This window comes from Salvia splendens, chromosome 11, assembly GCF_004379255.2.
Source record: "Salvia splendens isolate huo1 chromosome 11, SspV2, whole genome shotgun sequence".
Lineage (NCBI taxonomy): Eukaryota > Viridiplantae > Streptophyta > Magnoliopsida > Lamiales > Lamiaceae > Salvia > Salvia splendens.
Window position 1 is genome coordinate 28,666,184 of NC_056042.1, and position 12,000 is coordinate 28,678,183.

Genomic DNA, 12,000 nt, shown 5'->3' on the forward strand with positions numbered 1-12,000 from the left:
TTTTTCCATCCATGAAAAATAATTATATTTTTCTATTTTGTTGTGTCCATTAAAGCTATTTACGGTAATATTTCAATCATTTTTTTTAAAACCACTCTCTTACTTTTCGATTTGCAGTAAAACTCATATGATCATTATCAAAATTATTTTTCATATACTAATTGGTAGTTATTCTTTCACACACATATATACAATGAAGCGTCTACCAAATTTTTTTTTTTGCGTCCGCCGTTGTTTGGGATTGCTAGTTAATTTAATCAATCTGCATAATCAACTTATGGCAAGCCATAAAACTGTTGAGTATAATGATAAATCAATTTATTTATAACTTTCTCACTAAATTATAAGTTATACTCCTTCCGTTCGTGAAATGTTGTCCACATTTAACTTAGTATGGGTTTTAAGAGATGTGAAAAAAAGTGAGTGAAAAAAAATAAGTAGAATGTGAGTTTTATATTTATATATTAATTTATAATGTAATATGAATGTAATAAGTTAGTGGACTGGTTTCTCAAACATGAAAAAAAAGGTGAACCAAATTTTGCAGATAGACCAAAATAATACTGTAAAAGCTAATAATATTTCATGAACCCAAGGAGAACTAGTAGGAATATAACTCAATTTGCTATTTACCCCTTCAAAAATTGGCTTCACTAGTCCCGTGACTCCCGTCAATTTCTCGCTCTGTCAAATCTGAATATTTGTACTACTACCACATTTTACTCTTTTTTTTCTTGTAATGAGAAAAAATTTCACGGTAGCCATTTAATAATTTTTTGATAAATATAAATATATATAATATGTAAACTAATTGCACCTAAAATCAAATTTTCTCAATATTTTAGCCTTTATTCATTCCCATTATTGAAATTTTTGATGAATATAAATTTATTTTTCAATGCACCTAAAATCTAATTTTCTTCATCATTAGTGTTTTATTTTCTGATTTAAAATGTTCTTTAATTCTTTGATGCTATCAAAAAATATTAAACATTGAATCAATTAATATGCTAACAAAGCTTTAATTATGGTCGTACTTTATTACTTGTGTAGATTTTTCGTGAAACCAAAAATATTTATTATTAATTATTTAATATGCATCAAAAAACAAGTTTTCGTCTTCCACCTTAATTTTTTTTTGAGAAGTTGTGTTAAGCAGACTGCGAATTCTAGGTCATGCGAACAAGAACTTAAAAGGAGAAGTCAAGCAGATGAGAAAGCAAGTCGACGTTTTCAGTGTTTCCAAATGTATTAAGAATGTCACTATGAGATAATCACATTTTTCCATTTCAATGTTGTGAGAAAATCCGAAATCAGAACAAAATTCGTGATATTAACAACCAATTACCTTCTTTATATAGATATAAGAGATACTCCTATGAATTGTGCCCGCAGTTGGTAACAGAGGGCAGATCTTGCTGCAAAGAGATACTATGAATTTGTTACAATAACTTATGACACAGATCAGACGGCATGCCGTGTGATTATATTACATTACCTCCTTTGAAAGTTCAACTTGGAAATACAAATTCCAAAAAGAGAAGCAAAAAGAATAGGGTAGAACAACAACATGACAGCAACAAGAGGTAGAAGACGGTGTTGATATCCAAAATAATCCCTCAAAAAGGCTTCTACCGTTTTGGTCTCTCCAAACACCAAGATCTTCTCTTCTATATCACCAAATTGTGAATTAAGCATGCCGTTCAACGACCATGAAGTCGGAACCATGTAATAAACCATATCCACCACCTCGGAATTTGCTGCCACAAAAACAGATAGTATTACAAAATCAAGCTTGCTTGTGGAGAGACAAGTGAGTAACTAACCGGGTGAGGGACCAAGAATCCGGCAAACAGATTGAACATGGTGTAAAAGGCCGACTGCGAAATGGCAGCCACTGGAAAGCTTGGTGTTATGGCAATCAGCAGCATTCCGAGGTAAGTGAAGTATAGCAGCGTGCAGAACATGGTGTAAATGTAGAAAAACACCTTGTATGCAGTCCAGTAGTATCCGATCATCGGATATGTGATGACCGTGAATACAACTGATTGTGCAAACAGATACGGAATCTCGACAATGACCTGGAAATATCAACACTCATCAGACATTTTGGTGACAAGTGATTTTGGTAGCATTTGGCATGGCGAGCAGCATACCTGCGCGGCTGAGTAAGCCCATGAAGCATACATTCCAGCGAACTTTTCTCTGTAGAGAACAGTTCGCTCGGTGCTAACATATGGCAGGACTGAAGAGGAGTTGTTTATACCACAGAATAGCGTGGAGGCGTACATTGAGCCCAGCAGAGTGAATAGACTCTGCTGATTATGTCTGTTCACACACAAGGCAAAAGATGTTAAATAAACTTTTTATGCAAAGGGATAGAAACAAACAGACAGCAAACTCTGAAGGTTGCAGAAATGCATCAAGTTTTGTCCAGTATAGTATTGCAGGAAATTACACTTTTTGCCTTGATTCCAGAACACCAAGCCGAAAAGAAAAGCTGCAAAAATCATATGAAGCGAGCGCATCACGTTGTACTTAGGACTCCTCCAGTAAGACCAGTGCTGCTTCCAGAGGCAAGCTTTGAATTGCTCCCAACCATTTTGCGGGTATCGGGTTGAGAAATGCAAATCTTTTGATCCAGCAGGTGGTATGCTGAGCTTATTTGCAAGCTCTTTGTTACTCCTTCAGCCAAAAAAATAGAGAGAAAAGAGCATGCCTGATGAGTTGAAGTGATAATTGAATAAAAGAGGAAAGGTATCACAATATAGGATAAAAATTTCCATGACTAGATTACTGAAGCTACACTAAAGATGTTATTCATGATGGTCTTACTCATGCAAACTGGATTTCTTGTAAATCTCAGCAAAGTCTAAGCCAAGTTCAGCTTCTGAGGAAGTGGAAGTGACTTCCAACATCCATGCAGCTGGATTGTAGTTATCTCTGATTTTTTCCACACCAGGGATTGCCTTTTACGAAAATTGAAACCAGAAAGTTAATATAGAATTTTCTGCTAAGAAAACACATCCATTAAGTTCAAATAACAAGAAACATATAGAAATCTCAAGGGAAGACACACCTCAAAATATTCAATCACTTCAGAAGAATGATGACCTAATGGCCCACAATAGATCATGCGACCTCCAGCTTTCAATAGTACTAACTAGAATTGAAAATGACATATTAGCAAGTAAACAAGATTATCAAACAAACTAGAGTACATAGCTGTTTACCTCATCAAATGCTTCAAAAATGTCAATACTCGGCTGGTGAATGGTGCACACAATGGTTCTTCCCGTATTTGCCACGTTCCTCACTGCCCGCATAACAATTGCTGCTGCTCTGGCATCCAGTCCAGTGGTAGGTTCATCCATAAAGATAATGGAGGGATTAGCAACTAGTTCCACAGCTATTGTTAGCCGCTTCCTTTGCTCAGTTGACAGACCATCAACACTCGGTAAGCCCACTAATGAATCTTTGATGCTGTCAAGCTCAATGGTTTCAAGGACTTCTTTGACAAAATCCTATTAGATTTCATAACAAAATTATGGTATTATACTGATGGGGAAATTGCTACTAAAACGCGAAAGTTTGAAGCTTCAGGACATGTTACCGTACATATTTGTTTTTTCGTCAACTTGTGGATCAAGACGAAGCCATGCAGAAAAAATAACTGATTCTTGCACAGTAATTTGCGGGGAATGTATATCAGTTTGTTCACAGTAACCAGAAATCCGAGAAAATGTACTCTGGACTTTAGGATACCCTCCAATTTTTATTTCTCCTTCGATGGTGCCACTAGTTTTCCTTCCAGAAAGTACGTCTAGAAGCGTCGTTTTCCCGGCCCCACTGACACCCATGAGTGCTGTGAGAACACTAGGCTTGAATGCACCAGTGATATCACAAAGGATCTGAAGCCTTTTTTGAGTGTAACCATGTTCCTTCATGGCCTAAAAGAAAGCAGAGAGCAAAACAAGCAGTTGGATTAGTATGTCTTTATATCTGATGATAAGGAAATTTCCTAGTAAATCAGTTTCCAGATTTACCGCTGGGGTGTCCACATAGTACTGCACGTCTTGGAATACCATACTTAGGGTTGAAAGGGTAACACCATTCTATCTGCATAAATAGATCATCAACCAATGAAAGAACACAAACCATTTCTAGTCTTTACAATTCTGATAACTGTACTTTTATAGGATATAGATAGATGTGAAAATGCCTAACCTCCTTGATATTTTACACTGGCTCTAGAAGAAACTTTGGAATGCTCTTCAATATTAGCTTTTTTATCCAGTTCTTTACTACTACCCTTTAGCTTTGAAAGTTGGTCGCTTGAAATAATAGCACGAGAACCAGCAGCTGGTGCATTTGGAATTCATTAGTACAAGATCGTGCATGCATTTGTAATGTTTAAGTAATGTTCGTACGTTTTAAGTAACTCAATGCCAATGCAAAACCAATGTTCAAGAGCAGTGTTAGCCCGATAAGGGCACCACGGATACCCAAAAGAGATCTTTACTGAAGTCTAATCCACGGTTTGCAAGTGTTTGGTGTCCTATGGTTGTATTTCCAGTCAGATCCTACCAAAACAAACAAATATGAAACACCGAACGCCATTATGGTAGTCAGAATTTGATTAATTATCAAGTTGAGAGTTTTAGATCATAATAATATACTATTGCTTAGAGAGAACTTTGAAGTTCACGCGCACAAAGCACCCACCTTTTGCCATCTCGGAGCAAGAAACTCATTGGATGAAAGGCCTATCTCACCATATGAAAGAGGAGAAACCCAAAATGCCCACTTCAACCAAACTGGCATAGATGCTGCAAAAGCCATTTCTTCAGAACATTGTGTTTTGAGGTAATATTACACGAGTAATAAATGCATGGAGGATACTAAATTACTACTAACACTTAAGAAATTACTCACGCCGTGGGATTATAAAGCCACTGAATAACATCACAAACAGTATGGCCAAACTTCCAGCTGTTGTAGATGCAACTACAGTCCGAAAGAGAGCTGCTAGGAATCGGAACATAGATGATGAGGTCAAGTGCACAGAAAAAACTAAAATCATCTGGCGAAAGAACCTGTAAAACGGTGAGGGTCAGTATTGCTAGCTTAATATTAAGCAATAATCTTGACAAGCTGTTTACTGATGCAAGCTGGTCATGTTATGAATCAAAGACAACCATACTCCAAGAAAATATAAGCAGCGCATAAGAATTTTAAGCGTTTCATCCACTACTAACCTCCCAGCCTCAGGGCTAAAACCAATAACGTAATAAGTAAGACATGTCCAGATTAGAGCTTCCAGCAATGACATAGGAATTTTCAGGATGGTTGCTGGAATCGCGTATGCCCATGCAGGGTAAAAGTTCAAGTCCTTTGTTTGTAGAAAACTGGAAGCCTTGCTATAGTCATGGAGAGCTCTGGCATTCCATCTATAAGAAGAATAATGAGAGTGTAAAATAGAGCTCCCAAGTAATCATTTGCATGGACAAGATCAACGTGCATTTGCGTCCTCAGGAATACAGTCATTGTTACAGAAGCAATGAAGACAAGCTGCAAATCAGTGATACTTCACAAAGTTAACAACCGTTAAGACAGAAAGTGCAAATTGATATTGTCAGTGCACTTCAAGAGAGGAAGAATCAGAAAATAAGTTTGGCTAACCTGAGCTGATTTTGAAAACATACATAAAAACATTTCGTTTCATCAGAAGAAACTCTCTCGACATACAAGCTCTGAAAAGAGTCCATCTGGACAGAGAATACACACTAAAACTAATAGCACTCTTGTGGCTATTCGACTTATCAAATGGTACAGAAAGTTCCCTTGTAAGATTCTTTCCATGCGCAGATTCCTTAAATTTCATCGCGAACATATCAACTGACACATAAGTGTAAGGTTGTCGTGTCTCCAGCCAGTAATGTTCTTGATCTTTCTTAGAAATAACCTGGGAAGACGAGTCAATAGTTCAATGTTGTATCTTATCAGGCAAAAGACAAAACGCACTTTTGTGCACTTGATGCACTTACCTCCTGGAGAAAATCAGCCACTCCTTTCCTCTCAGGGCACCCAAATCCGCAATTTCTAAAGAACTCTAAGACATCACTTCGAGGTCCATGATAAACAGTTTTTCCCTCACCCATCAAAATTACGTCATCAAAGAGATCAAATGTTTCTGGTGCAGGCTGGAGAAGAGAAACAACTATTGTAGCATCTGAGATGTGTGCGAGTTGTTGAAGACAACAAACTATCTGATATGTGGTTGAGCTGTCTAGACCATTCGAGATTTCATCCATAAATAAGGCTTTTGTTGGTCCAACTATCATCTCACCTGCATGGTACTGTTCATCTTAACTACTGAAATATGTACACACAGCAATAACTAATTTTTAGGTTACAATAAATGTTTTCAATTTTGCGATAATCCTTAAACATCATTCCTTATCATATAAGCTATAAAAGGTATTGGCATCAAATTTACCTGTAGTAAGTCTCTTTTCTGGCCACCAGATATTCCTCTTCATGGCATCTCCAAAAAGTGTATCAGCACATATATCAAGACCAAGAATCTAAGAATACGAAAATTGTCAAAGACAATTGCACCAATAAAGATATCAAAAAAGATAATTTACTAAAGCTAGATCAAATACTTTCAAAATGTAGTTTGTCTGAAGAGAAGTCCTTTGTCCTTCCACAGAAATTGCCTGCACAATGATGCCGATATCAGGACATAGCAACATGAAACCTAAAAACTCAAAAGATAGATTAAAAGACTTTATATTCAAATGTTGTAAACTGGAACGTAATCCAGTATTGGTGTTTGGGATCAATGATCTTGGGTAGATTTTGAGCTCACATTCTTAATTTTTCTCTACTTGAATTTTAAATATTATTTCCGGGTCTTAGAATTTAATTAAGGTGGTATAGTGGTCCTATAGAAAGAAGGTAGCCTAAACAATTCGCTTTGAAGATTGATATCAAGGTCCAGTTACAAATCAAGGAAAGTTGCAATATGAGCTCTCCTTATGTAAGTATCCACTTCTGGATCAGGAACAATTTTGGCTTCTTCTCCTTTCTGCTGAACCTCAGCCATAATTTCTTTAGAAGAAAACGGCATATCAGAACAACTAATTATAAAATGAAATCTGAGTTTCCTCATTTAAATAGTATACCTGCTCTGCTACCAATACCCTGACAGCGAGCTGAAAAATCAAGTGTTTCCCGTACAGTCATTTCTGGGATATGCAAATCATCTTGGCTTATATAAGCTGAGGTCTTCTGAGGTACAAACTCATCAAGTTTATATCCATTGTACGAGATATCTCCTGAAACCTGATGACATTCTTACATGTTATCTAACATACCAGACGATATTGACATCAGTTATGATTCTCCTTCAGAAACATGCCATAGTAATAGAAAATTACACAACAAAGAGTGAAGTTCCTTCCTGAATTCTTGAGATTTCACATTTAAAAGGAAGAAGTTCAGAACATTTATTTCTAACGACAAACAAAAGAAGCTACATATCCTCTTTCATTTTGACCTTATCTCAAACATCTCTTGTTCCATTAAAGTTTGGAGGAAAAGTTTAGTAAGATTACCTTAGCAGATTTGTAACATAAAATTCCTGTTAAGCCTTTCCAAAGGAGTCTTTCCACATCCTGGATGGACAAGCAATCAGAGTCATTCTGTATTAAAGGAGTCCAACATAGATATGGAAGACCATAACTAACTAACAAGTAACACTGAGAATACGGTGTTGGTTATGAGCTACTTTTACATGTCATTAGGCGAGTGTTTTTCATAACCCAATAATCATCGCATTTTGGGTACGATTTAGGTGGCATACGACCATATGAAATACTACCATTGTTATTGTATAGAATTGTATCTTGGTGCGTTGGAGATGATATGTCTCTGGGAGATATTTTAAACAAGGTTTCATTGGATGAAAATCTAGTTAGTTGGAAATGATTATAGTACAGTATTCTCTCAATTTCAATCTAAGTGACACATTTCTTTATTGGGATATCACACCCGTTAGGGTGTTTTACAGGATGGATTGAATATAATATATTAGATTACTGAATGGACTTCTCATCTTGTATGGACCATAAATAATTATATTGGTCTCATGTTTTGTAGATGGGCCTAGAGTCCTCAATCCACTATTCCATGTTTTGTACAAATGTCAGGTCATGTGGTTTACATAAAGATTGACAATTTTGTCCTTTTAAGTGTTGATTAATTCCCAAAATATTCTACAAATTCATAGTCACATATATAGCTAAATTTACAGTCTTCTCATCTACCATTTCCCGCCCTTCTCCCTCTAGAGCTATGTTAAGCCATTCTTGCTCTTCGTGGTAGATTTCGAAGGTAACTTCATTGCGCAATCTGTTCCAATTGATGTTTAGCGTGACATGATCGAAGTGCGGTGGTGTTCTAGTTGTTTTCTTCGTAGTTGTACATAGAAGCCTGCAGAAAGTGTTAGAATTAAAAATGGGTATGTGACCTTGTTATGTACAGATCTCAACCTTTGCGTATTTAACTATATTGCACTATTTGATGGTAGTTAATTTGTTTTCGTATCTCAATCGTGATGGCTGATTCCGAGCTCACAAACATCATCCCGTTAGCTTCTCGCAACTAAGGAAAGACAATGTTGCTACACAAGGAAACTGGGCTCACTAAGGTGTAGGTAGCCGATGTGAGTGCTTATGTTTGTCTCTCAAAGTAATGGGATACCCTTATTAGTGGCGGATCCAGAAATTTTCAATTGGGGGTGCGAATTGTATGTACATAACACATTAGTATATAAAAAATACTAAATTTTAAAACACAATTAATTTTAAAATGGGATAATGTAAATATCTACGAGAAATTAAAGTTCCAAATTCATATAAAAACATTAATATATGGAGTACTTAATTAAGATTAATAATAAGAGGCAAACTATATAAAAAACAATGTGATAATAAAATCAAATCACATCAAGGTAATTATCTAACTTTTAAAATTGAATTAGAAAGATAATGAAAAAAATAACTAATATATACAAAAGTAAATAAATAAAAATATAAAGAAAATAAAAATTACCTAATATGGAAAATGAACTATAACTACAAGAGATAATAGAGTGCAAAACATGATAAAGAAACTCTATATGCGGGGAAAAAGCTTTTCTCGGTAACTACAAATTATAATAAAGAAATAAACATAACCATAAAACTGCACAAGTAGGAATCGAACTCGGTCCTCTCACTTATGAAGACAACCCCTTTGCCACTAGACCACCGCCTCATCTACCAATTCCTATAACAATATATCATTAAGTGGGAACATTTTGGGGTACACTCGTACCCCTTTGTTCCCACTTGGATCCGCCAGTGACCCTTATCCATGTATCGAACTGCGACATTTTTATCCATATAGTACCCATGCCTAGTCACGCACGCAAGCAAAGCAACATGGACATGACATGAAGCTTGTGGAACGACAGGGAAGAGGAGTAGCAGCTTGCTAAAAGTGATGGTTGCTAAAGGGTGGAAGAGTGACAATGGTTTTTACCTTGATTACGTGGATAAGGTGGAGGAATCTATGAGGATCGAATTTTCGGGTTGTGGTTTGAATGTGAATCCTCACATTCTGTCAAAAATTCACACTTGGAAAAAGAGCTATGTCGCATTATCGCGGATATTAGCTGTGAGCGGCATAGGTTTTAACATAAACGGTGATCACAAGATCGACGTAGATGGCCATCAATGGTAACTCGTAGTGAAGGTAAAAATCTTTCATAAAATCCTCACACACACCCTCTCTATGTTCGTAATTTTCCTTGAATTTTAAATTTCCTAGTGTTCATATGTTCTCCCTCCGCCCCGTTCAAGATGGTCACATTCTTGAGTGGCACGGAGTTTTAGGTGGAATAGTTGTTTGTGATAAAGTAGAGTGGAAAAAGTAATTGAATATTTTAATGAGGAGAGAGAAGAGAGATATATAATTCCAAATATAGAAAGTGGACATCTTGAATTGAACAAACTAAAAATGAAGGTGGACATCTTGAATGGAACGGAGGGAGTACTTTTCGTTTGTACCTAAGTAGTGACTAGTAGCCATATTTAGTACTTAGATCTTATTTTATTGCAGCACAAGATAAAGGTCAATTACAATACTTAGCACTGAGAGCATCCAGTGCAACCAAATACACAACTTAAGGCATGGTGGCATCACCAAGAACCTTTTTTGAGCACAAAGAACACAACTTGGCCTCATCCTTGTGGGATCGAACCCTCATTACCATTGTGCTAACTTTAGTAATGCCTTGAAGAGTTGAAACACAATATTGTTTCAGCTAATTTGTTAGCAATGACGATCTATGGAGGATTTGGTTAGATAATGGACGGATAACCTCACCTCCAGCATGAGGGGATTTGATGTGATATGTGACAATTGCAGGACCTATCGCCCATCGTTGAACCTCCAAAAGGGAGATTGAGTATGATGCCCTATTGTGGATAGATCAAGTTGTGAGTTTCTTGAAGAAGATAGTCAATTTCTAGTTGGAAACGAATATATGTCAATGTTGTTTTATATATATGTACTCTGTACTACTAGTTGTAGATGACGAAGTTCAATCATTTTAGGCGCTTTATTACTTGAATGGTGAAAACATCAATTTTTAACAAAGTTCACGACTTATACATGTGATTATTGTCTCAGTCTAGGACGATTTACTATACTATTGAACTCAGGAGGACGACAATGTTGCTTATCCCGTAACGGAGATTGATTAAAACGTCGTCTAAAATTATGTTTTGAAGTCATTCAATGAAGCTTTTCAGCGCTTTGTTCCTGGGTTTTGTCCCTGTTTTTTTATTATGGATTTGCTACTGAGTCTCCTACTTTTGATTTTTTTAACTTTTAATATTCTTGTTAATGATGTGTTAAAAATACTTATTGAGTAAATGCCAAAATTGGTCCTGAACATATGGTCGTTTTATGATTTTGGTCTCATACATTATGTTTTGAATTTTTGCATCCCAAATATTTCAACTCGGATCAAAATCAGTCCCAAAAAATGAACCGTCAAATTGTAACAGTCAATGTGTTTAAACGCGATTTTGAGCGAATTAAGTTGTTAATCGATAATTTTTAATTATTGATAGATGGACTAATGATTCATCTAGCAATAACGAGGCTACTCACGATACTCTCCGCCGTTGGGAATGCCCCACCGGCAGCGCAAACATGGTCGTCCAAATCTGGGAGAAGGCCTCGACGATAATCCCGTGATAGTTTGTGGAATTGAGGGAGAGAAAGCACTGCAGTAGCTGCTCCAGATCCTTCTTGTCGAACATATGCTTCTCCACGGTCATATCCATCATCGACCTCTTGAAACCCTCCAGTGGATTTTTCGACTTCTTCACGATAGCGAAGTTCTCCTTCACCTTCCCCTCCAACGTGCACGATATCAGCTTCTTGAACACTGACAGCCTCGCCGGCGTCGTCTCCCCCTCCGCAGCCGGCGCCCGCTTGGTGGATGATGATCGATCTCCTGCTCCGTCGGTGAGGGTTTCTAGGGTTTTAATTGGGGAAGGGCTGCGTTTCTCGGATCGGATGAAGCGAGGAGGAGGTTACTTTTCTTGTTGGCGCGGCGCGGTCTTCTCCGGCGGGGGGAGAGCGGGAGAGGTGGGGATCTTGGCGACGACGTGCCATTTGTCTTCCTTTTCAAAATAATTTTAATTTTGAAATAATTAAAAATTATCACTCAACTTAATTTGGTAAATGCGTTGAGTGTTAAAATTTGACGGATCCGTCAGTTTTGGACTGATTGTGATCCGAGTTAAAATGTTTGGGATGCAAAAATTCAAAATATAATGTCTTGGGACCAAAATCGTAAAACGACCATATGTTCAGGACTAATTTTAGCCTTTACTTTATACTTATTTGGATGAAACACTTTATGCTTTTTTTATT

At 36.8% G+C, this 12,000-nt stretch overlaps 1 pseudogene; it reads right to left on the minus strand.

Moving 5' to 3' along the window:
* Nucleotides 1–1,467: 1,467 nt before the first annotated feature.
* LOC121754735 lies at nt 1,468–8,336 on the minus strand (annotated as a pseudogene).
* Nucleotides 8,337–12,000: the final 3,664 nt, after the last annotated feature.